Here is a 27,427-nt window from a genome sequence, read left to right as displayed (position 1 = left end):
TTGGGAGCCTGGGTCCTAAAACCAGACTGCATGGATTTAAATCCCAACTCCACTATTAACTAGCTGACAAACTTGGGCAGTTAATTTCTCTGTACCTCAGTTTCCTCATCTTCAAATACGGATACTAGTACATGTCTCTACAGAGCTGCTGCAAGTAAGTAAGTTGATACACGTAAAGTATTGGAAAAGTACCAGTACACCAGAAGTGCTCCCACCACCACCATCACCATCAAGCATCTTTCATTCTTGATTTTATTTTTATCTTAACTGGTAAACAAATTAGGAAAACCTGGTTCATCCAGCCCCTTTCCAGTGAGCTCTTTGATGCAGAAGTACAAACGTATTCAATAGCGATGTAACAATAATCTGAGTTTGGGGGCACCTGGCAGGCTACATCGGTAAAGCATATGACTCTTTATCTCAGGGTCATGAGTTGAGCTCCAGGTTGGGCATGGAGCCTACTTAAAATAAAATAAACAAATACACAAATAAATATAAATAAATAGACAATGAGGGTTTTTTTTAAACCAGATTATAAACCAACACTTAACAATATGAGCCCATTTATACAAAAACAACTAACAGATTCTGTAAGAATAATCACAAAAACAAACCCTTCTGAGTGGTGTGATTCTAGACAATTTTTACTTCCTTCTTTATACTTTTCTGATTCATTTTAACTTTCTATACGGGGAGCCTGGGTGGCTCAGTCGGTTGAGCGTTAGACTTCAGCTCAGGTCATGATCTCGCGGTCCCTGAGTTCCAGCCTTGTGTCGGGCTCTGTGCTGATAGCTCAGAGCCTGGAGCCTGCTTCGGATTCTGTGTCTCCCACGCTCTCTGCCCCTCCCCCACTCACACTCTGTCTCTCTCACTCTCAAAAAATGAATAAATGTTGAAAAAAATTTAAAAAAATTTTCTATATTACATATGCATGATTTTTAATAAAATAAACTAGGAGTCAGCAAGCTTTTTCTATTAAGGACCAGACAATACATATTTTAGGCTCTGCAGGCCATACGAGTCTCTGTCCCACTACTCACTCAGTTCTACCCTTACACTGCAAAAGCAACCACAAACAACATCAAAATGAATACATACAGCTATATCCCAATAAAAACTTAATTTACAAAAACAGCTAGCAAAAGTTGCCCCACAAGCCATAAAGTCTGTTCCTGGAGATAAAAATTATTTTCATTTTGGAAAACCTGATGTGATTTATACCAAAGAAAGTGCATCAGCTAAATTGATACCATTTGTGGGTAAAAAAAAAAAATCCACCCATTTACTTATTCATAGTCTAGGAATAGAAAAAGACAAACTCTTAGGCTCTGGAAATCCTTTTCTCATCCCTAACATTCAGGTAAGAAGAGAAAATTTGCTACTAAATAGCCTATAAAGTGTAGATATAAACATATACTGGTGGGTATGTAGTTACAAATAGAAGCTAAAAGAAACGTCTTTCATATTTAAATCAATCTGAAATGTTTTCAAAGTTTGCAATAATTCACCACCAAGCAGCTGCCAACACATGTGCGGAAGTCCCAACTACTGATGAAATTATTTTAGTTACAGATCATCACAGTCAGCACTCTGACATATTTATGAGAAAGCATGAAAATATCTATGAACAACAGCAGTCGAAATGAAATTTCTATAAAATAAATACTATGGATGAAAATTTTCATTTCTATGAAATGAGAAAGTAGAAAAATCTATCAAATTCTAACAAAAAAAGTCAGAGGGTGGTAAAAGGAGACACAGAGGTGGCCTTTGGATAAGAGAACACTTCAAACTTCAGAAATAAGTTTAAGATCTCCCCTCCAAAATTAAAGCTTTGCGTTGAAGGAAATTATTTTTAACATTTCACTGAAAAGTTCTGTGATCAAATTATTTTAAATGTTACAACAGATTTCTTCAAATTTTAAACAGTTTCTTGGGGATGGGGGCACTGTTTTTGGAAGAGATTTAATGGGGCTAACATAAGGCTGAGAAATCCAGCATCTAAAAATAAAAATATTAAAAGGCCAGTGTACTAAAAAAAATGCCAACAACCTGCACTGAAGTCATCATACCCAGTAAAATTCCAATCTGACATTTGAATCCTTCTACCAAAAGTCACAGTTGGGCCGTCTCATAAAGTCAAATTCCAGAGACAAACGTATTTGTATTTAATGTCAAAAACCAAAAAGAGGAAAAAAAAAAAAAAGTTACCTGACAGTTTCCAATCCAAACTCTCTCATGGACCCCTAGATGAACTGATTTAAACCCTGTTAGCATCAGTTTTAAAAGAAGCAAGCAATGACAGACGAAAGGCCAAACCAGTTTTGGGAAAACAGGGCCCAAGGTACTAACTATTCCAAGTAGGTTGCCTGAAGCGCCACCAAAGAAAAGGTAAAGAAAATCTTCCTACCCCAGGGACTAGAAAAGTAGCACTAAGCAGATCCCATTCGAAGCCTGCCACCAAAGAAATTCCTAGAGCTAATAAAAGAGACAAAAATGAAGAAAGGGAGGGCAGATTCTCTCGGTGGGCAGTAAGGCAGGGCAACTGCACGCGAAGGGGAGAAGAGCTGAGACAGTGCTCCGGACGCTGTATCAGGAGGGGCGAGGCAGGTGGTGGGCGCCAGGCGCCACAGACAGCGGTTGAAAGGAGGGCGGCTCCAGGCCCCACTCGGTCGGTCCCCCCGGTCACAGCACAGCACGCCGTGCAGGGCGACAGGTCAGGTAAGGAGGCCGAGTTGAAGGCTGGGACGGAGCGCGCGCTCCCCGGCCCGCGCCGGGGACACTCTCCCCCTCAGAGCCCTCACCTCCTTCTCGACCCCGGGCTCTCCCTCTTCTCCCCAGAAACGGCGCTCACACTCCAGAGACCCTCACCCAGAGCTTGTCGCCGCCTCGCCGCGCGTCTCGGACTCCTCTGGAACCAGAGCTGAGGGGAGGGGGAGGAGGGGGGAGCGGAGGAGGGAGGGGACCGAACCCGGGGTAGCCGCGCCGCTGCCGCCGCCGCGATACCGCGTCTGGGATCGTGCTCGCGCCGCCGCGACCGCCGCCGCCGCGTCTTCCCGCCCCCACGACTGCACGCCGCCGTGACGCGCATCGCACGAGGCGGTTCGAACCAATAAAGTCAGAGCTAGTGCGCAGGCGCGCTGGCCAAAACCGGAAACTGCTCTTCTGACCGCTCTAGAACGTGGTGGCATCTTGGGAGTTGTGGTTCGTCCAGGAACTCAACGAAAACAGTACTGAGAAAGTGCTCCGCGGGCGCTTACACAAATTTCCTTCGTTTTCTTTCTCCCATAGAAAGCGGAAGCATTTAGATCAGAAGAGGCAGGGGCCCGCCCGGCTAGGGGACGCTTTTTCCGGTCTCTATGGATACGGGCTACACACCTTGGGCGGAAGCCAAAATTTTGGGATTTTTTAGGGTGGCTCGTGTTTCTGCCAACGGCCAGTATATTGCTAGGCGTCGTCTGTGAGAGCTTCCGAAATAAATCCGAAAGTATTAGCCAAGTCTTGTGCAAGACAATAGCGTTTACCTTTTATTACCTTGTTAAGGTATTATGATTTATGCCTTCTAAAAAACAAATGTGAACCCACTCACTCTTAAAATACATGTAATTCGGACTAATTTGTAAAATGTTTTTAACGTAATAGCAGATCACTATAGCAGAAATGTAATAGCAGAAACTAATCTGGCATTAAATACTGTTTCTATTTCCCAGAATGAGTGAGTTTCTATTGAGCTCTAACTTCTAAGAAACCAAGAATGGTTTGGTTACATACTTATTCTATAAGAAAAAAAGTAAAAGCTCCCCACCCCCCAGCCAAAAGTTCGCTTTTTCACTAACCGGAAGAATTAAAAAAAAAAAAAAAAGGTTTTCGCTTTTCCGAAATGGTAATTGTTTCTTTGTTTTTCGCCTTGGCTTTGGAAAGGCTTCAGTGAGAACACTGTACTTTCGGATAGCCAGGTGAAATCGGTTGGCATAGAAAAATGTGTTTCTCACGTTCAGTTATAAGATGAATTTATCACACTCTGAAGAGGTAATTGCCTTAACTGTCAAAACTCTTGTTATTGATATAGAGGAAATCCATAAGCTTTCAAGAACACTTATGCCCATACCTTGCTTGTCCTTCCCTGAACCACAGCAGGAGAAAACAAAGAATTCTGGAAAAACCTGCACAGATCTCATAACCAAAAGGCCTAGAGTCTAATGTATGAGGAACCCGCCCCTAAAAAAAATAGGGAACTCTTCAAGCCTGGAAATGTAAATTCTAAGAAGTGATTAAAGTCACTAAAATCACGAGGAGCATGAATAAAATGCTCTTAATACGATAAATTAGGCCACCCAGTTAAGGTTGCAAGAGATAAAATTAATGCAAATAAGATTATAGAAATTAAAAGAATAAATTCCCTTCAAGGAGTAGTTTACACTGAAAATGTAAATTTTTTAAATTTACATGTTTTTTTAATTTACATAATTTGTAAAAGATATAACAGTAATGACCTGTTTTTCCAGGTAAAGACATAAAGCTTTTGAGATTGATATCAAGGAAGACATTGATACACTTCCACAGCACATTAGAAATGAAACACAGACACCTTTGGATGGCAAATTTGACCCGGTATACCAAATCACATAGGGAAAAGATGAGAAGAACAAGAGCCTGAGAGTTAATAAAAGGTCTGCTAAAGGGAACAGAGCTATATAAAAAAGACAATTAGAAAAGATCCAAGATCTCAAATTTTTTCTCAAAGCATTCTTCTCTTTTAATGATTTGCTTTGACAAAATGCTCAACTCAAAGAAACTTTCTCTGGAACAGTCCATTGTGTGCTAAAACATGTGAGAAAGAGTGTTATTTTCCCAAGATTTTACCTCCCATTCTCTGTCACCTTGATCCCATTCCCAGATCACTACTGCCAATTCTTGATGTTCACAATGATAAACCACTTCATTTCCTCAGAATGCTCACACCTTCTCAGCTATTGAGGGTGTTGCCAACATACTTCACCTGAGGGACATTCCCCTGAGGCCCATGTCCATACTGGCTTCACCCATATCCCTTACCTAAATGTCACCATTAAATGTTCCAAAGCAGATTTCTCAGGACTCTCTCCCAGGCTGTACTTCAGTTGCTAATCTTTATATATTAACTTATGACTCGCTGTCCAAAAACCAAGGAGAATTCAGGACAATTCTGTGTCTTCAGTGTCAGCTGTGGATCTTTAGAATCTCTGCTGTCTCCATTCTTAAAGTGTCAAACTTCCCCACCACAGGAGAGTGGAGTTCTTCATCTTCCACAGCACCAAGAAGAGTCCCTTCCACCCCTACTCTCCATACCAGTCACCAATGACACGATAGTGCCTGTGGCACAGCTAGTCTGATGTAGTCATCTCAACAATTATCAGATATTGTTGACAAAGAGAATGCATCACTGGGTGAGTAACGTTCATAATCTAGTTGTAGCCATCCCAGAATGAGGCTTGAGTGACATTACAATATGTTGCCAAAATGTTGATATTGGACTCCTTGGGGGAGCAGGCTTAGGTTCCATTGTGATATGTGAGTCAATAGCCAATGGGAATTGAAGTTGTATCTAAAATGACAAGCAAATGAAGGTACAGCTTTCAAATTCTAAAGGGTAAGAAAAAAGTACTCTACACTCCATTGTGAACTTAAACTTGAGTTCACAACTGGTTTTTGTTACTTCTATAAAGAAAAGAAGAATTATTTCATTCATTATTTTCCTAATCAGAACAATTGCTATTTTCAAGAAGAAAAAGGCCAAATTATCTGCTAGAGAAAACCAAAATTAGTAGTCTTCTTTGAGAGAACTGTTTGTATGACTTTCCCCAAAAGATTACAAAGGAAATCAGCTTCATTATTACAAAATACCTAAAACCAGCTAAACTCTTCTTTTGTCCCTCAAGATCTATAAGCTTTTGAAATATGAACATTAGAACTGAAGGAAAAAAATCTGGACAATATAGAAGTTGGACCATAAAAAAAAAGATAAACCAAAAGTAAATGCAAGACATGTCAAATCAGTCCCTGTGTCTGTGTCATATACATGTTGTAGGAGAGGAGAGATTGTCCTCTTATGTTCCATGGCTGGCATATGAATTAAACTGACATAGAATAGATTAGAAGGAGAAAAGTATGCAAATGTATTTAATATTTTTCATGTACACAGGAATCTTCAGAAAGAAAATGAAGACCTGAAGATGACTTTAGACACAAAAGCTTATATACTTTTTACACAAAAAATGAAGAACTCTAGGGATGTAGCAAGATCAAGGGGCTTGCACTAAGAACAATAAACTGTGGGAAAATGACTAGGAACTGTAGTGGAGAAGCTAAGGGTTACTTTAGCAGGTTGTATATGTCCACTTGGGCATTGAATCCCGATCTCTGATATGAATGTTCTTAAGTGATGGATGTCAACTAAACTTTTCGTGGTGATCATTTCGCAATGTATACATATATCCAATCATTATGTTGTGCACCTGAAACTTATACAATGTTAAAATGTCAATTATATCTTGATAAAACTGGGAGAAAAAAAAGAATGTTCTCTTCCTGGTACAGAAAGACTACCTTTCTCATAGGAAATTTATGGCCTGCTTTTAGGTAAAAAGGGACAGGGTAGAGTGCTTCGTGCATTTGCTGTTTCTCAAGTACTCTCAGCTCAAAATAATCAACATGCCAAAGTTTCATATTTTGGAGTGGCATGTTCTGAACCCCTCCAATGCAAAACAGTCAAATGCAGCCAGCTAATTGGAGTTTGAAGCATTAGGAATCAATGGTGTTAGTTGCTTTAAAAACTGTCTAGTAATCTAGGGGTGCCTGCATGGCTCAGTCAGTTAAGCATCTGACTCTTGATTTCGGCTCAGGTCAGGATCTCACAGTTTGTGAGTTTGAGCCCACATCAGGCTCTGCACTGATAGTACAGGGCCTGCTTGGGATTCTCTCTCTCTCCCTCTCTGTCTGCCCCTCCCCCACTCATGCGTTCTCACACTCTGTCTCAAAATAAACATTAAAAAAAAAATAAAAATAGGGGCGCCTGGGTGGCTCAGTCGGTTGGGCATCCAACTTCAGCTCAGGTCACGATCTGAGCAGGCTCTGTGCAGACAGCTCAGAGCCTGGAACCTGCTTCTGATTCTGGGTCTCCCTCTCTCTCTGCCCCTCCCCCATTCTCTCTCTCTCTCTCTCTCTCAAAAATAAATAAACATTAAAAAAATTTTAATTGGGGCGCCTGGGTGGCACAGTCGGTTAAGCGTCTGACTTCAGCCAGGTCACGATCTCGCGGTCCGTGAGTTCGAGCCCCGCGTCAGGCTCTGGGCTGATGGCTCGGAGCCTGGAGCCTGTTTCCGATTCTGTGTCTCCCTCTCTCTCTGCCCCTCCCCCGTTCATGCTCTGTCTCTCTCTGTCCCAAAAATAAATTAAAAAACGTTGAAAAAAAAATTAAAAAAAAAAATTTTTTTTAATTAAAAAAATAAGAAAATAAAAATAATCTAGTAATCTATATGGCAAAACTAGAGTGAAAAACATAAATATCTGCATTCTTGCTTAATTACAATTGAAATGATATCAAACATATATTGATAAATATCACATTAGTCTGAAAGTTTTCAAGGAGTCCATTTTAAACACTTAGAGAAACATCACAACACACTAAATTCCCATTTAAGCCACATTTTTGTAAAGTTTAAAACTGAGGATAAAGAGCAGTATAAATGTCCTTATAACTACATAAATTACGATAGAAGCTCCACAAACACAGGTTAGGTAACATAGTCCTGGAGAATGAGCATATGACTGGGAACATTATTACCAGCTGTGCTGCTAACTGACTCCCTGTTTAACTATGACCTATACACAGTTCTTGTCAAGCTTTGATATCTTCATTAGTAAAATGAGGATGTCTATTAATACATTTTATTAATGGACAGAGAAAGAAACATACAACTTTATGAATGTGCTTGCTGGTGGGAAGGGGTGGAAAATAGATCTGGGAACTAAGAATTCACCTTCATTGGTAATAATTCATTTCTCCTATATGGAGAAAGATAAAGCAAATGACAAAATGTTTAACATTTATTAACCCTGGGTCGTGTGCACGTGGATGTGTGTGAGAGTCTTCTTTAAACATTTTTGTAGTTTATAAAAATCAACTTTATTGAACTAGGCTTTACATACAATAAAATGCACCAATTTTTTGTGCACAGTTCAAATAACGGAATTTTTTTCAGCTTAATTGATGTATATTGAACAAATAAAATTATAAAATATTTAAAGTTTACAACCTGACAATTTGATATACATGTACATTGTGAAAGGATTCCCCCCCACACACAGTGAGTTAACACATACATCACCTCACATAATTACGTGTGTGCGTGCGTGTGTGTGTGTGTGTGTGTGTGTGTGAAAAGATTTAAGTTCTATTCTTTTAGCAAGTTTCACTGATATAATATAGTATAACAACCGTGGTGACCATGTTATAATTTAGATCCTCAGACCTTACTCATAACAGAAAGTTTGTACTCTTTTACCAACCTCTCCCTATTTCCCCTACCCTACAGCCCCTGGCAACCTCTCTTCTACTCTATGATTTTACAAGTTCAACTTTTTTTAGATTCCACGTGTAAGTGATACCATGCAGCAGTATTTGTATTTCTCTGTCTAGCTTATTTCACTTAGCATAATGAACTCCAGCTTTACCCATGTTTAGCAAGTGACAAGATTTTCTTCTTTTTAAGGCTGATAATATTCCATTGTGCATGTGTGCATGTTTGTTTATATATACATATATACGTATATACATATATATATACCACATACCCTTGATCCATTCATCCATTGATAGACACTTAAGTTGTTTCCACATCTTGGCTACTGTGGATAATTTTGCAATGAACACAGGGGTGCAAATATCTCTTCAAGATAATGGTTTTGTTTCCTTTGGATATATATCCAGAAGTGGGATAGCTGGACCATATGGTAGTTCTACTTTTAATTTCCTAAGGAACCACTATAATGATTTATATTTCTACCAGCATTGTACAAGAGTTCCCTTTTCTCCATATTCTTCACAGCACTTGTTAGCTCCTGTATTTTTGAGAATAACCATCTTAATAGGTGTGAGGTTATATCTTGGAGTTTTTATTTGCATTTCTCTGAAGGTTAGTGATGTTGAGCCTTTTATGTATTTGTCATCCATTTGTATGTCTTCTTTGGAAAAATGTATATTCAGGTCCTTTGCCCATTTTGAAATTGTGTTACTTTTTTTTTTTTTTTTTTTTTTTTTTTTTTTTTTTTTTTTTTTTGCTATTAGCTTGTAGGAGTCCCTTCTATGTATTTTTTAAGTTTATTTGTGTATTTGAGAGAGAAAGTGCACACAAGCCAGGGAAGGGCAGAGAAGGAAGGAGAGAGAATCTCAAGCAGCCTCTGCACTGTTAGGGTGGAGCTGGACACAGGGCCAAACCCACAAACCACAAGATCACGACCCCAGCCGAAATCAAGAGTCAATCACTTAACCTAGTGAGCCACCCAGGCACCCCTATATATTAGATATTGGCCACTTATCAGATATGTGGTTTCCAATATTTTATACCCTTTTATAGGTTGCCTTTTTATTTTGTTGGTGCTTTCATTTGCTGAACAGAAGCTTTTTAATTTAATGTAATCCAACTTGCTTATTTTTGCTTTTGTTGCCTTTAGTTTTTGGTGTCAAATCCAAAATATCACTGCAAAGACAAATGTCAAGGAGCTTATCCTCCATGTTTTCTTCTAGGAGTTCTATGATTTCAGGTCTTATTGTCAAGTCTTTAATACATTTGGAGTTGATTTTTCTATATGGTGTGAGATAACGTTCCAATTTCATTCTTTTGCATGTGGATATCCAGTTTTTCCAACATCATTTATTTTTTTTAGTTAAAACTTTTTTTAAATTTTATATATATATATAGAGAGAGAGCACGTTCAAGCAGGGGAGAAGGGTAGAGGGGGAGAGAAAATCTCAAGCAGGCTCCATGCTCAGTGCAGAACCCCATGCGGAGTTCCATCCCACAACCCTGGGATCATGACCTGAGCCAAAATCAAGAGTCAGTTGCTCAACCAACTGAGTCACCCAGGCACCCTTCCAATATATTAGAGAGACTATCCTTTTCTCCTTGTATATTGGCTTCCTTGTCAAAAATTAATTTAGCATATATGCATGGTTTTTTTCTGTGCTCTCTATTCTGTTCTATTGATCTATGTGCCTCTTTTTATGCCAATACTATACAATACTATATAGCTTTATCATATAGTATATATTATATGTAGTATAATCAGGAAGCATGATCCCTCCAGCTTTATTCTTCTTGCTCAAGACTGTTTGGCTATTCAGTATCTTTTGTGATTCCATATAAATTTTAGGATTGTTTTTCTATTTCTGTGAAAAATGCCATTGGAAATTTGATAGAGATTATATTAAATCTGTAGATCACTTTGGATACTATGCACATTTTAACAATATTAATTCTTCCAATCTGTAAGCATGAAATATCTTTCAATTTATTTGTGTTGTCTTCAATTTTTTTCATCAATGCCTTATAGTTTTTAGCATATAGAACTTTTACCTCCTTGATTAAATTTACTCCTAAGTATTTTATTCTTTTTGATGCTATGAAAAATGAGATTGTTTTCTTAATTTTCTCTTAGTTTATTGTTAAGGTATAGAAATGCAATTGATTTTTGTATACTGATTTTTTTTATCCTGTAAATTTGCTGAATTCATTGATTAGTTCTAGCAGATTTTGGAAGGAGTCTTTTGGATTTTCTACATACAAGGTCATGTCATGTACACATAGAGACAATTTCACTTCTTCTGGATGCCTTTTATTTCTTTTTCTTGCTTAATTGCTCCAAGACTTCTAGTACTGTGTTGAATAAAAGTGGCAAGAGTGGCATGCTTGTCTTGTTCCTGATCTTAGAGAAAAGCTTTCAGCTGTTTACAATTGCGTATGATGTTATCTGTGGGCTTAATAATGGCCTTTATTATGATGAAGTACATACCTTCTATACCAAGTTTGTTGGAAGTTTTGTGAAATGTTTTTTCTGTATCTATTGATATGTCATATGATTTTTGTCTTTCATTTTTTTAATGTAGTATATCACATTGACTGATGTATGGATGTTGAATCATTCTTGCAACTCTGAAATAAATCCCACTTGATCATGGAGTTTGATCCTTTAAATGCACTAATTTGGTTTGCTAGTATTTGTTCAGGACTTTTGAACTTATATTCTTTAGTGATATTGGCCTCTAATTTTCTTTTCATGCAGTGTCCTTGTCTGGCTTTGGTATCAAAGTTATGCTGGCCTCATAAAAGTAGGGAACTGTTTCTCCCTCTAATTTTTGGAAAACTTCAAGAAGAAGAGATATTAATTTTTCTTTAAATATTTGGTAGAATTCACTAGTGAAGCCATCTCATCCTGGATTTTTGTTTACTGGGAGGTATTTGATTACTGATTCAATCTCTTTAGAGAGATTGGTCTCTTCAGATATTCTATTTCTTTACAATTCAGGCTTAAGAATGTATCCATTTCTTCTAGTTGTCCAATTCATTGGCATATGATTATGATTACTCATAGTAGTCTCTTTTTTTATTTTAAAGTTCATTTTTTTTATTTTGAGAGAGAGAGAGAGGGAGAGAGACAGAGAGAGAGAATCCCAAGCAGACCCACACTTGGTGCCCCTTGTTCATAATAGTCTCTTATGATCCTTTGTATTTGTGTGGTATCAGTTGTAACTCCACTTTTATTTATAATTTTGTTTGCGCTCTCTATCCTTCTTATGATAAATATAGCTAAAAGTTTGTGGATTTTGTTTATCTTTTCAAAAAAAAACAGCTCTCAGTTTCATTTATTTTTTCTATTATCTTTTTAGACTCTTTATTTTCACTGTGATTTTTATTGCTTTCTTCCTTCTACAAAGTTAGATTGTTTAATGGAGATCTTTCTTTTTTCTTTCTTTTAAAAAAATTTTTAACTTTATTTATTTATTTTTGAGAGAGACAGAGAGAGAGAGAGACAGAGAGAGAGAGAGAGAGAGAGAGTGCACAGAAGCAGGGGAGGGGCAGAGAGAAGGAAAAACAGAATCCCATGCAGGCTATGCACTATCAGTGCACAGCCTGATGCGGGGCTCAAACCCACAAACAATGAAATCATGACCTGAGCTGAGACCAAGAGTTGGATGCTTAACCAACTGTGCCACCCAGGTGCCCCCTTTCTTTTTTCTTACTATAGGCATTTATCACTATGAATTTCCTTCTTAGAACTGCTTTTGCTGCATCACATAAGGTTTAGTGTGTTTATTTCCATTTTCATTTGTCTCAAGATACTTTTTAATCTTTATTTATTTTTGAGAGAGAGAGAGAGAGAGAGAGAGAGAGAGAGACAGAGTGTGAGGAGGGAGGGGCAGAGAGAGAGGGAGACACAGAATGTGAAGCAGGCTCCAGCCTCTGAGCTATCAGCACAGAGCCCAATGAGGGGCTTGAACCCACAAACTGCGAGATCGTGACCTGAGCCAAAGTCAGACACTTAACCGACTGAGGCACCCAGGCACCCCTCATTTGTCTCAAGATATTTTTTATTTCTCTCTTAATTTATTTGATCCATTGGTTGTTCAGTAGCATGTTGTTTACAAGACCAGTGCTCTAACCCCTGAGCTATGGAGCCCAGTAGCATGTTGTTTAATCTCCACATATTGGGTTAATTTTCAGTTTTCTTCCTGTAATTGATTTCTAGTTTTGTACCATTATGCTCAGAAAAGATGCTTGATATGATTTAAATCTTCTTAAAGTTTTTAAGAATTGTTTTGTGGCTTAAAACAAAATCTACCCTGGAGAATGTTCCATGTGTGCTGGAGAAGTTCCATGCGCACTGTGTATTCTGCTGCTATTCAATGAAATGTTCTGTAAAATGCCTATTAGATCCATCTGATGAAATATATAGTTTAAATCCAATGTTTCTGTATTGATTTTCTGTCTGGATGTTCCATCCATTGTTGAAAGTAGAGTACTGAAGTTGCCTACTATTATTGTATTGCTGCTATCTCTTTTTCCCTTATTAACATGTTAATATTTGCTTTATACATTTAAGTTCTCCTATGTTGGGAGCATAAGTATTTACTAATGTTACATCATCTTGATGAATTGACCGTTTCATATAAAACAGACAAATTTCCAGAAACAGATGTAAATGACACTACAGAGAAAAGTAATTAACCTGATCAAATTCAAAATAAGGGTCATAAAGATGCTCACCAAGATCAGGAGACTAATGCATGAACAAAGTGAGAATTTTAACAAAGATTTTTAAAATATTAAAAAGTACCAAACAGAGGCACCTGGCTGGCTCAGTTGGAAGAGCATGAGACTCTTGATCTCAAGGTTGTGAGTTCAAGACTTATATATAAGCCTTTTATATAAAAGGTTTATATAATGGCTTATGTCTCTTGTTACTGTCTTTGGTTTAAAGTCTGTTTCCTGATATAAGTATAGTTTAGCTCTACTTTCTTTGGGTTTCCACTTGCATGCAATATCTTTTTCTATCTCTGCACTTTCAAGCTATGTGCGTCCTTAAACTTGAAATGAGTCTCTTGTAGGCAGCATAGAGATGGGTGTTGTTTTTATGCATTCAACCAGTCTATATCTTTTGATTGGAGAATCTAGTCCATTTACATTTAAAGTAATTATTGAAAGACAAGAACTTACTATTGCCATTTTGTTCATTGTTTTCTGGTTGTTTTATAATTCTTTTATTTCCTTTGTCCCTTCCTTTGTGTTTTAATAATTTACTTTTTAATTGAAGTATAGCTGATATACAATGTTACATGAGTTTTCAGGTGTACATGTGATATGATTATTTTCTTTCAGCACCATGAATATGTCATGCCACTCCCTTCTGACTTGCAAAGTTTCTGCTGAAAAATCTGCTGATACTATCATGGGGGCTCCTTTGTTCATAACAAGTTGCTTTTCTCTTGCTGCTTTTAAGATTCTCTCCTGTCTTTAACTTTTGACAGTTTAATTATAATGTGAGTTGGAATGGGTCTCTTTGGTTTACCTTTTTGGAATGCTCTAGATTTCCTGGATCTGGATATTCGTGTATTTCTCCAGGTTTGAGAAGTTGTTAGCTATTATTTCTCTGAATAAGCTTTCTGACTTTTTCTGTCTCTCTTCTCCTTCTGGGACCCCTATTATGTATATATTGGTCTGCTTGATGATATCTCATAAGTCCTCTAAAGAATCTTTACTTTTTTCATTCTTTTTTCTTCTTGCTACTCTGGATGAATTCCACTGCCCTGCCTTCTAGTTTTGCTGGTCTTTTTTTCTATTTGATGTAATCTTTTGTCAAACCTCTCTATTGAAATTTTCAGTTTAGTTGTAGTATTCTTCAGCTCCATATTTTTTGTTTTGTACTTTTATTTTACTTTTTTAGTAATCTCTGCACCCATCATGGGGCTAGAACTCACAACCTTGAGATCAAGAGTCTCATACTCTTCCAACTGAGCCAGCTAGGTGCCTCTGTTTGGTACCTTTTAATATTTTAAAAATCTTTGTTAAAATTCTCACTTTGTTCATGCATTAGTCTCCTGATCTTGGTGAGCATCTTTATGACCCTTATTTTGAATTTGATTGGGTTAATTACTTTTCTCTGTAGTGTCATTTACATCTGTTTCTGGAAATTTGTTTTTTTAAACATATTTATTTTTCTTCATTTTCCTTGATTCTCTGTGTTGGTTTCTGTATATTAGATAAGACAGCCACCTCTTCCAATTTTGACAGAGTGGTCCCATGTAGGAAACCAACCTTGTCCATCAGCCTGGCCTGAGCTCCTGGTTGTCTCCCAAACCTGTGTGATTATCCAAGCCACCTTCTTTGTTCTTAGTGGCTCCCAGCAGTTGAGAGTGTGCCAAGACCCATCAGTGCCCCAAAGGGGAGGATCTCATTCAGCACCTAGATAAGGGCTGATTGGGAGCCAGACCCTCAGGCAGGAGCTAAGAAAGTATGTAGTTAAGGGGTGCCTGGGTGGCTCAGTTGGTTAGGCGTCCAACTTTGGCTCAGATCATGATCTCACAGTTGGTGAGTTTGAGCCCCACATCAGGCTCTGTGCTGGCAGTTCGGAGTCTGGAGCCTGCCTCAGATTCTATGTCTCCCTCTCTCTGCCCCTCCCCTGCTCATGCTCTGTCTCTCTTTGTCTCTCAAAAATAAATAAACATTTAAAAAATTAAAAAAAAGAAAATATGTAGTTAAGCCCCTTCCAGGGAGAAACTAGGAGATGGGCATTTTTGTTTGCTCCTTCTGCACTGGGCCCAAGTCTAAAATTACAAGGAGATAACTCTTGCACCCATGAAGAGCTGCTGCTTGTTTGCTATAGTCCTGTGGGACTTACGAATGTAAATCCCATTGGCTCTGAGAGTCAGGTAATCTAGACACCTGTGCCTTGGGCAACAGCTGAAAAAGTTGGGGCACAGTGTGTACACACTCACTCAAGGGAAATACTGGTGACTTGGAGGGGGCTGGAGACAGAGAGTGGGGGAGGTGTCCACCAGTTTCCCTGGTCTCTGGGGAGGTCACAGTCAGCCTCTAGATGTGTGCTAAATTAGAAGCTTGACCCTCAGGAAATAGCTTTCAAAGTATACAAATGGACCCCTTTCAGGAAAAGGCTGATATATATACAAATTTTGCCTTTTTCTGCTCCGAGCCTGGGGGGATAGCTGTTGAGTGCTAACTGCCAGTTAAGGACTGCTTCTTTGTTTGCTATGTTCTTTTTTTTTTTTTTTTAACGTTTATTCATTTTTTTTTTAATATATGAAATTTATTGTCAAATTGGTTTCCATACAACACCCAGTGCTCATCCCAAAAGGTGCCCTCCTCAGTACCCATCACCCACCCTCTCCTCCCTCCCACCCCCCATCAACCCTTAGTTTGTTCTCAGTTCTCAACAGTCTCTTATGCTTTGGCTCTCTCCCACTCTAACCTCTTTTTTTTTTTTTTTTTTGTTCCCCTCCCCCATGGGTTTCTCTTAAGTTTCTCAGGATCCACATAAGAGTGAAACCATATGGTATCTGTCTTTCTCTGTATGGCTTATTTCACTTAGCATCACACTCTCCAGTTCCATCCACGTTGCTACAAAAGGCCATATTTCATTTTTTCTCATTGCCACGTAGTACTCCATTGTGTATATAAACCACAATTTCTTTATCCATTCATCAGTTGATGGACACGTTTATTCATTTTTGAGAGATAGAGAGAGACAGAGCATGAGCGGGGAAGGGGCAGAGAGAGGGAGACACAGAATCCGAACAAAGCAGGCTCCAGGCTCCAGGCTGTCAGCACAGAGCCTGATGTGGGGCTTGAACTCATAAACTGCGAGATCAATGACCCAAGCTGAAGTCAGACGCTCAACCAACTGAGCCACCCAGGCACCCCTGTTTGCTATATTCTTGAGGGTTTTGTGGATGCAAGCCTCATTGGCTTTCAGAGCTAGGTGCTTTGGGAGCCCATCCTTCAGGTGGAAATCTTAAAAGCTAGGGCACTAAATGTGAAGTCCAAATCCTTTGCTCTTCAGGGAGAAGCTAGAAGTTGGGAGTTCCCTCCCCATGGTGTAATGTTGTGCTGGGGGTGAGATTAATAGTAAGAGTGTATTTTGCCCTTACCTGCACATTCTGATGTGAGTATTTTCTCATTCACCCAATGTATAGGTAGTTTCTGGATTTCTTTCAGTCATATTGCTCTGTGTGTAGCTATGCACTTGGTGTGTCCATGAGAGGAGAGGAGTTCAGCAGTCATCCAGTTCAAATGAGTTTTGACAAAGGTATACACTCATGGAAGCATCACTGCAATCAAAATATAGAATGTTCCAACACCCCCCTCCCAAATTCCCTCATTCCCCTTTGAGTCAATAGCCCCCTCCCAAACCAGGCAAGCACTGATCTTTCTGTCACTGCAGATTAGTTTTGCCTCTTCTAGAATTCCAAATCAATGGAATCCTGCAGTATGTATTCCTTTGTGTCTGGCTTCTTTCACTCAACATAACGTTTTGGAGATTCATTCATGTTTTTGTACATATCAGTACTTCATTCCTTTCTAGTGCTAAATAGTATGCATATATCACAGTTTCACCTATTCACCCATTGATGAATGTTTGGGTAATTTCCACTTATTGACTGCTATGAATAAAAGCTGCTATGAACATTTATATATAAATCTTTGAAAAGATATGTTTTCACTTCTTTTGGATAAATACCTAGGACTGGAATAGTTGAGTTATATGGTAAGTTTGTGTTTCTTGCATAGAACTTCTTTGCCCAAATAAAAAGCAAGCAGGATATATTTTTTAAGAATTTCAGGGTTACATAATATTCCAAAGTTACAAAGAGTTGTTTTCATTTAGTCTCTCATTTACTGTGAGAATGGAAATAGAAACAGAAAAGTTTACATTACTTTAAAAACATAGAGTAATATGAGGCACCTGGGTGGCTCAGTCCGTTGAACATCCAATTCTTGATTTCTGCTCAGGTCATGATCTCACAGTTTGTGAGTTTGAGCCCTGCATCAGACTCTGCACTGACAGCATGGAGCCTATTTGGGATTCTCTCTCTCCCTCTTTCTCTGCCCCTTCCCTGCTCAAGTTGTCTCTCTCTCAAAATAAATAAAGTTTAAAAATAAATAAATACAAAACATAAAAACACAGTAATAAAGCTCTGTGTTAAAAAGCTACAAATACTGGAGGGGGGGAGGACAGGAAACAGAGGTAAAAAATCAATAAAGATAAAATTTACAACTGCTAGTAAAAATCTGTCATCTTTTTATTAAGAAAAAATTCAAGACAACATCTGTTCTGCTTAGTGACTACTTAAACAATCACCCACACAGAGAAAACTGTGAGCCAGTAAGAAAAAGAAAAAAGAGCATTTATTGTGCTAAAGGAGGTTTCTTAATCTTGAAATATCTTGATGATGTACAGTTAAACTCAGAACTTACAACCAAGTGCTTAGGGTAAGTTGATAAGAATTCTCTCATCAGGTTACCCAGTATGAATTCCCGAGCCCTTGAGGTTGCAATTTAGTGAAGAGACATTTTGCAGAAATAAGTGCCAAGCACTGACGGGCATTTATCATGAAAGAAACAGGACTGATCTGGAATTAAATTCCAATAAATGTGATCAAATAGTCACTGAGAGTGACGCTGGAAATTGGGGGTTGTTCTCACAACATTGTTTCTAAAATATTTTTCTTTTTCTATTTTTTTGTTTTTTTTTTTTTTCATTTTTGTTTTTAAGTAAAAGCAAACTTAGTAAGAAAAGGGGGCTCTGGCAAAACACACACACACACACACACACACACACACACACACACAATCCCTACAGAAAAAGTCCCTAAACCATTGAAAGTCTTACTCACTCTTCTCAAATTTTCTCTTTTTTTAATAGTTTCATATGCTTTGGGTATCATCAGCCAAGTTTAGCCATGCCTGGCGTACTACTGACAGGCCCCAAACAAATGTAGAATAGAAAAGCAAAGGGAAGAAAGAAAGTAAAGAGAGAAAGAGAAAAGAAAGCAAAAAGAAAAGCTGAAGGTGGTGTAAGGTAGCCACCTCAGGTAGCTATCAAGGCAAGTAAGCCATACACTTTTAAAAGATAGAATTGCTTTCTTCTTCCCAAGCAAATGAAAGAAATAGGTGAAAGGTTATCAGTTTTGTGTGTTTGTACAAAATTAACATTGGAGAGCTTCTTAAGAATGTTGATTCACAAACACTATCTCCAGAGATTCTATTTCATTAACTCTCTGGTAGGCCCCAGAAATCAAATTTACCAGTCAGATTCCATATTTTCTGATGCCATGGGCTCCACACAGGCTTAGTCTCATGGACATACAGCCTGTGCCATTGCACAGGGCTCTGTGCTCAAAAGGACTCTTCACTTGTGTTTAATGCTCTCTTGTAGCTGTTGAAATTCTTACTTTTGAACAAGGGACCCTTCCCACTGGGTCTTGAAAATTATGTAGTTGGTCCTGTCCCCAGGGACCACACTTTGAAAAAACATGCAATAGAGGGGCGCCTGGGTGGCGCAGTCGGTTAAGCGTCCGACTTCAGCCAGGTCACGATCTCGCGGTCCGTGAGTTCGAGCCCCGCGTCGGGCTCTGGGCTGATGGCTCAGAGCCTGGAGCCTGTTTCCCATTCTGTGTCTCCCTCTCTCTCTGCCCCTCCCCCGTTCATGCTCTGTCTCTCTCTGTCCCAAAAATAAATAAATGTTAAAAAAAAAAAAAAAATTTAAAAAAAAAAAAAAAAGAAAAACATGCAATAGAGTTTAGACCTTAGGCTTCAATCTTTCACTACTGAAAATATTCAGGCAAATATTTATAGGTCTATTGGATTTTAAGACTGACATACCCAGCATCTGAATAAAATCACTTTACACAATTTCTACTTGGCACTCTTGGATCAGGGGTTCCTAAGTGGGTTTGTTTCCAGAGGGAGAGCCCAGGGAGAGAAGTAGCCATTATTACAGGAAGCAAATTCCTGGGGGCAGTTGTTACAGGAATTGGAAATTATTTGCTCAAGGAAGAAAGAAAAAAAAAGGTAGAGACCTCAAAAATAATACAAGGAGAACAATCACTCTCAGGCATTTGAGGGGAGGCAAATAACCCTGAAATTCAATTGTCAAAAGAAAACTTTGGTCATCAAAAGCTAGAAAAAGTTAAAGACCTTTGGAATAAATTTTCATTTAATCTAATTCACCTAACCCTTTCAGCAGTAGAGATGAGTGGGTAGAGATGGGGACTTAAAGAAAATGTTTGTCAGATTGTCACAGTATTTTATAGGAGCACTGGGACCAAAAAACCTTGACTGCCAATCAAAAGTTCCCATTTCCCCATTCAATGTTTACCATTGGTAAACCATCAACAATGCACATTCCATGGGGTGAAAAAACAACCGAGGCAGTGAGTCAGTTCCATTCCAGGCTAAAAAATAGAACCAGTGGACATGTTAGTTAAATCTAAGAGTCAGAATGCAACTTGAATACACTCATCTCAGCTGTCAAATAAGATTACCCAGGCTTAAGAGCCTAGCTATCCTTAAAGTAGAATGAGAAAAGCTGTATTAGCTTCACCCAAAATGGTCAGCTGGTTATTCAACATTTCTTATGGTTGCTCATTTTTATTCACTCTTAAGTGGCTTTGGGAAGATATAAGTCATCATGATTTTCACCATCGTTATCATCAATGCCACGCATGTAATAATTATAAAAACAATAGCTAATATAGATAGACTATGTACTATGTGCTGAGCATTTTCTGAGCTATTTATACATACATATTATATATTTTACATATATATTAATATACATATGTATATATTAATATATATATATTAAGTCATGTAATCCTTACCACAACCCCATGACACAGTACATTGTTATCTCCATTTTACAGATGAGGAAACTGATCACAGAGAGGTTAAGTGACTTGTTTAAGGTCACACGGCTATTACATAGCAGAGCCAAGAGTCAAACACAGGGACTATGACTATATTACTCAAGCACTTAACCACTAGACAATGTAGCAAAGAGCACTAGTCAGGGAGCTTAATGAAGCAAAGCAAACGGAGTTGTTTGGAACATTTTTGGGGTTATGGACTCTTTTGAGAATCTATATCCCTCAGAAAAATAAATATATACAGCACATATTTACAAACTGTCAGAGGACTGCCTTTGTTCCTCCAAGACCATACATTTACCTTTATGACTCAGTCTCAGTCTAAAAATGCCTACTCCAGACACTAATTATTTAAAATCGTAAAATAGCTATAACTGTCAAAGACAAAAATAATTTAAAAATCTAATGGTGGGGCACCTGGGTGGCTCAGTCAGTTGAGCAATGGGCTCTTGATTTTGGCTTAGGTTACGATCCCCCAGGGTTATGGGATCGAGTCCCACATAGGGCTTTGAGTGTGGAACCTGCTTCAGATTCTCTGTCTCTCTCTCTCTCTCTCTCTCTCTCTCTCTCTCTCTGGCTCTCTCTCTACCCCCTTTCCTCCACTCACGCTCTTTCTCTGTCTGTAAATAAATAAATAAATAAATAGAAAAATCTAATGGTTCTGTGAAGTGTGGACTCAGACCATTAATAAAACTGTAAGCCTTATGCTTGTACCATATCATCAAATCCAAAAACAGCCTATTTTTAAATAACAAACTTTTTTTTTTAGTGTTTATTTTCAGAGAGAGAGAGAGAGAGCCCGCATATGCACACAAACACGGGAAGGGCAGAGAGAGAGGGAGAGAGAGAATCCTAAGCAGGCTCCGTGCCATCAGCTCAGAGCCCAACACGGTGTTCAATCTCACCAACTGTGAGATCACAACCTGAGCCAAAATCAAGAGTTGGACACTTAACCAGGTGCCCCTAAACAACAAACTTTAAAGCTTTTTACCAACTGCCAAGTTATTTCAAATTGAAAGAACAAATCACTGTAATTTCTAGCATGTAACATGGTACTTACCTATACTAAGTGCCAATAAATGTTGATAGAGAAGAAAAGGGAGAAAAGGAAGGTAAAAGTATCTTAATGTTCCTTAGTTGTGTAGTAAATGTGATTCCAAAATATCATTCAACTTTTTTTTTTTAAGATTCTTTTGAAGTAATCTCTACACCCAATATGAGGCTCGAATTCACAACCCCAAGATCAAGAGTTGTATGTTCCACTGGCTAAGCCAGCCGGGCACCCCTCAGCTCCTTTTTAATAGTATTCACCTATTCAAATATTTATTTAATAAGATTTGTCGAATATTTATTATGTAATATAAACCATGCTAGGCATCAAGGATATGAATTTAAAAGGCACTGAGGAACAAACACACCAAAAATGTGAAATCTGTGAAATGCAAGTTGTCACATGATGAACAAAGCTAGCAATTAGAAAAACACACAAAAGAGTATATAAAGGTTGAAAGCAAAATCTACATAGGTGTTGCAAATCTGGTAAGGGAACATCAATGTTTGCCTTTACTTTCCAAGTTCTTTCTTCCCTCACTCCATACCCACACCTTGACAACTCATTCTCAAAATTATTTGAGTTTTGCTCCAATAAACTTCTTAGCTTGATAGTTCTACTGCTTTTCATTAGTTCACTCATTAATTAAATACTAAATGTGGCATTTCTGAATAACAGGTGTCCATTTAAATTTAGCCAATTGGGGCGCCTGGGTGGCGCAGTCGGTTAAGCGTCCGACTTCAGCCAGGTCACGATCTCGCGGTCCGGGAGTTCGAGCCCCGCGTCAGGCTCTGGGCTGATGGCTCAGAGCCTGGAGCCTGTTTCCGATTCTGTGTCTCCCTCTCTCTCTGCCCCTTCCCCGTTCATGCTCTGTCTCTCTCTGTCCCAAAAATAAATAAACGTTGAAAATAAATAAATAAATAAATAAATAAATTTAGCCAATTAAGGGGCACCTGAGTGGCTCAGTCAGTTAAGCGGCTGACTTTGGCTCAGGTCATGATCTCGTGGTTTGTGAGTTCGAGCCTTGGGCTTGCTGCTGTCAGCACAGAGCCTGCTTTAGTTCCTCTGTCTCCTTCTCTCTCTCTGCCCCTTCCCTGCCTCACACTCTGTCTCTCTCTCTCAAAAATAAATAAACATTAAAAAAATAATAAATAAATAATTTAAAAAAATAATTTAGCCAATTAAAAAACAAGTTAGAAAACAACCCACAACAATTTGGGGAAGGGAGACTTGTACTCAGGACACGTGTATGACAATAACCTTAGAATATACCAGGGTATTGAGAAAACAAGTGCAAACGAAGACAGTTTAGGTTGTCATCATGCCAGCTAGACATATGACCCAGTAGAAACAGGTGATTAAATTGGCCTGCTAAGAAATTTGGTGATAGAAAGTCCAGATCAATGATTTCAGAAGATCTCGTTAACAATAGAAGCAAACAACAGGGGACCCCTTAAAATTCTTACTGCTGATGCTAAGAACAGTTGTTTATACTCTGTAGAGCAATGGATCTCTCTGTTTCGCTCTACTTTCCCTGTTTTTTTTTAAAATTTTTTTTAATGTTTATTTTTGAGGGAGAGAGGAAGAGAGTGAGCAGGGGAGGGGCAGAGAGAGATGGAAACACAGGCTCCAGGCTCTGAGCTGTCAGCACAGAGCCTGACATGGGGCTCAAACCCACGAATCATGACCTGAGCCAAAGTCAGATGCTCAACTGACTGATCCACTTAGGCACCCCTCTATTTTTCCTGTTTTAAAACTATTTTTCAAGCTGTACTGAAGCATGTTTTTCAAGCCTGGGTTTAATCACAGGAAAGCTCTAACTAGCTCAACAGGCTAATGAGCAGACATTTTATAAATAGCATGTCTGAGAGTTCATAATGCTACTCCATTGGGAAGCAACTTAGCTCTAGAGAATGCTATCATTTGTCTATAACAGCATCTTTTGTCAGCCCCAATTTGGTTAATAACTACAATTATGCTTTGGTCATTTCAGCAGCTCTGAGTCTTTGTCAGGCCTTACCCCTATTATGTGCCTTCATACCTTCTTCTTGGGCTACTGCAATAAGTTCCTAATTGGTCTCTCTGCTATCAGTCTCACCACCCTCTAAACCATTCTATATGTTACTGCCAAGACTAACCTTTAAAATGAACCAAGTTTGAAAACTTTCAAAGACTTTCAAAGTCCAAATTCCCTTAAGCTGACAGCCAAGGCCCTCCACATTCTGTCACTAATTTACTATTCCAGAAATTTGCTCACATCATTTCCTGTACCATGTACCGTGTATTCCCAGACTATGTCCTCCACTCTCTGCCTCTCTGCCTTTCCTTCTTTTGGAAAACCTTAGCTTCCTACTAACTTATTAAGAAGTCCTTTCTAATACTGCAGCTAAAAATGGGCACCCTTTTTGCAGTTTTACCCATCATTAAAAGCTAACTCATAAATTTTATGGTATGTATTTTACCACAATACAAAACTTGTTTAAATTAACACACATACACACAGTTAATTAATAACCTTCAAGTTTGGCAAGTTGGCAGACTAGATGTCCTGAAATTTCTCCTGTGAGGAATACCTAGAACTGCTGAATAAATTCAAAAGCTTTCTTTTAAATGCAACACTGAATACTCAAGAAAGAAATTTAATTACTCAGGTTTCACAAAGGGAATGAAAACCACTGTAGTAAATGTGAATTAAAGCTTAACTTTCCCCTGAAGATAGGGAACAGGGAAAAGAAAAAAGTCTTCCCTGAGAAATTAATAACCTTACAATAACCATGTAAGCCTAAGATTTAAATGTAGAACAATATTATTGATGCTAAAAAATAAGCATTTTAAAATTATAAACTATCTAAAAGAAAAATGTAAAAACAAGAATAAATGAAACAAGAACAAGTAGAAATGCAAAATAATCAAATTTCTAAAAATAATAAACAATCATTTAGTGAATAAGTTGAACAGCAGATTAGATATAGCTAAAGAGAAAATCAAAAGACTGGCTGGATTAACCTAGAAGACATCACAGATGAGACAGAAAGAATAGACTTTTATTTATTTATTTATTTAAAAAAAATTTTTTTTAACGTTTATTTATTTTTGAGACAGAGAGAGACAGAGCATGAACGGGGGAGGGGCAGAGAGAGAGGGAGACACAGAATCGGAAGCAGGCTCCAGGCTCTGAGCCGTCAGCCCAGAGCCCGACGCGGGGCTCGAACTCACGGACCGCGAGATCGTGACCTGAGTTGAAGTCGGACGCTCAACCGACCGAGCCACCCAGGCGCCCCAGAAAGAATAGACTTTTAGAGAAAAGAGGAATATATGTTCATTGTAAGTCTAATAAAAGGTGATCTAGAAGGAGAAAAGGGAGAAGAGAAGATGGTGGCAGAGTAGGAGGACCCTAGACTCACCTTGTCCCATGAATACAACTAGGTAACTACCAAATCATCCTAAATACTCTAGAAATTGATCTGAAGACTGGCAGAACAAACTCTACAACTAAAGGTAGAGAAGAGGTCACGTTGAAGAAGGTAGGAAGTGCAGAGATGTGGTTTGGGAAAGAAACAGATTGTGGCTGCTGCAGTGAGGAGGGAGCTATGGACTCAGAGAAGGGTGAGAGATAAACTAGCACACAAAGGAGCACACAAGGAAAACAAATCCCCGTAGCAACTGGCCTGGAAAGAAAGAGGACCCAAATTTTGCAAATTCTTGCAACCAATGGGGCTTAAAGCCTGGAGTTTTAATTTTTTTTTTTTCAACATTTTTATTTTTATTTTTGGGACAGAGAGAGACAGAGCATGAACGGGGGAGGGGCAGAGAGAGAGGGAGACACAGAATCGGAAACAGGCTCCAGGCTCTGAGCCATCAGCCCAGAGCCTGATGCGGGGCTCGAACTCACGGACCGCGAGATCGTGACCTGGCTGAAGTCGGATGCTTAACCGACTGCGCCACCCAGGCGCCCCAAGCCTGGAGTTTTAAAGGTCAGTGTGCTTGGCTCTAGGAGAGCTCAGAGGCCATTGGGGCTGCTCTTGGAGAGAAGGCAAGCAAACAACCCATGGACATACAACAATCTGAAGAGTATCCCAGGCACACAGTGGTGAGGACAGTTGCTCATATCGGAGCATGTCCCAGAGAGGCAGCATACATAGAGAGACCCCTCCGGAAACAAAGGAACTAGCTGCTACCATTTCCCTCTCCCCCCACTCAGCATAAACACAGAGCCACCTGCAGGTACCAGCACAGTGCCCACACTTGCTACCTAACTTGCTTACACCAAGCCTCTTCCCCCATGCTCCAGAAAACCACTATTCCCAGTCAGACCTGCCTCAGTCCCAGTGTGGTGGGACCCTCCCCCAGAAGACCAGCCCACACCCTTCCCAACACAAAGTCTCCTGACTCAAGAGTTTTGTGAGCCCTTTGTTGTGGTGGTGGTAGCAATGGGTCTCATTTCACAAGCTGACCAGAGCACACATAGTTAAACTCACCATATTCAGGCCAGGGACCAAACACTGCCCACACAGGCAAAGAGAGCCTCTGCAAATGACTGGCCAAAAGGATAAAGTGGCCAGGACACAACAGCAGAACACATGCAGCACACGTTGGAGACACCTTCAGAAGTGTCAGGCCCTGTGGAAAAGAGGACATTACACTGCAGGGCACTAGAGGACCTCTTCTTCATAAAGCCATTAAACTCAAGAACAGGAGATGTAACTGACTTTCCTAACACAGAGAAACTGGCACAGAGATTTAGACAAAATGAGAAGACAGAGGAATTTGTCTGAAACAAAAGAACAGGACAAAGCTGTGGCCAAAGACCTAAGCAAAACAGATATAAGTAACATGCCTGATAGAGAACTTAAAGCAATGGTCATGAAGATACTCACTGGACTTGAGAAAGAGTGGAGAGCATGAGTGAGACCCTTAACACAGAAATACAGAATAACAGGGGCACCTGAGTGGCTCAGTTGGTAAGTGTCTGACTTTGGCTCAGGTCATGATCTCACTGTTTGTGGGTTCAAGCCCCACATTGGGCTCTGTGCTGACAGCTCAGAGCCTGGAGCCTGCTTTGATTCTTTATCTCCCTCTCTCTCTGCCCCTCCCCCATTTTCTCTCTCTCTCTAAAAAATAAACAAACATTAAAAAAAAAGAAATATGGAGTGACATAGCACAGATAAAGGACTCAATAGATGAAATGGGAAACATACTTGATGGAATGAACAGCAGGCTGGAAGAAGCAGAGGAACAAATTAATGACCCAGAAGACAAAGTGATGGAAAATAATCAAGCTGAATGAAAGAGAAGAAGGAATTATGCAAAACAAGATTAGACTTAGAGAACTCAGGGACTCCATCAAATGTAGTAACATTAATATTATAGGAGTCCCAGAAGAAGACAGAGAAAGCAGGCAGAGAATTTATTTGAAGAAATAACAGCTGGAAGCTTTCCTAATCTGGAGAAGGAAACAGATATCCAGATCCAGGACTCACAGAGAACCACTATCAAAATCAACAAAATCAGATCCACACCAACACATATTGTAATTAAAATGGCAAAAATATAATGATAAAGAAAAAATATTAAAAGTTGAAAGACAATAAAGACAGTAACATGCAAAGGAAACTCCATGAGGCTATCGGTGGATTCTTCAACAGGAACTTTCCAAGCCAGAAAGGACTAACATGATATATTCAAAGTGCTGAAAGGGAAAAACTTGCAGCCAAGGATATTCTATCCAACAAGGCTATCATTCAAAATAGATAAAGAATTCCCCAGAAATATAAAAACTAAAGGAGTTCATGAACACTATCTAGCCCTGCAGGAAATACTAAAGGAGACTCTTTTTGAGAAGAAAGACCAAAAAACGACAATATGAAGTTGGAAACACAAAAGCAGTAAAAATGAAT

General features: G+C 39.0%; 1 protein-coding gene and 1 long non-coding RNA gene across 8 annotated transcripts in view; one reads left to right on the top strand and one right to left on the bottom strand.

Moving 5' to 3' along the window:
- The window catches only part of ADIPOR2 (adiponectin receptor 2), an 80,683-nt gene extending 75,431 nt beyond the window's left edge, over positions 1 to 5,252 (bottom strand). Inside the window, exon 1 of one of the 4 annotated variants that reach the window (XM_086714429.1) lies at positions 5,056 to 5,252. The gene's annotated coding sequence lies outside the window, so the exon portion shown is untranslated. Of the gene's footprint in view, positions 1 to 2,211; positions 2,778 to 2,804; positions 3,030 to 5,055 lie in introns of those variants that run through there. The other 3 variants (XM_025930543.2, XM_086714427.1, XM_086714430.1) reach the window with 3 other exon arrangements.
- Positions 4,760 to 27,427, top strand: part of LOC147579402 (uncharacterized) — a 53,106-nt gene continuing 30,438 nt past the window's right edge. Inside the window, exon 1 of one of the 4 annotated variants that reach the window (XR_015253897.1) lies at positions 4,760 to 5,629. This is a non-coding gene — a long non-coding RNA (uncharacterized LOC147579402). The remainder of the gene's footprint in view (positions 5,630 to 27,427) is intronic. The other 3 variants (XR_015253894.1, XR_015253896.1, XR_015253895.1) reach the window with 3 other exon arrangements.

This window comes from Puma concolor, chromosome B4 (genome assembly GCF_028749965.1).
Source record: "Puma concolor isolate L17-30 chromosome B4, mPumCon1.1.hap2, whole genome shotgun sequence".
Classification (NCBI taxonomy): Eukaryota; Metazoa; Chordata; class Mammalia; order Carnivora; family Felidae; genus Puma; species Puma concolor.
The sequence above is the reverse complement of the archived record's forward strand: the minus strand, read 5'-3'. Positions and strand labels throughout refer to the sequence as shown.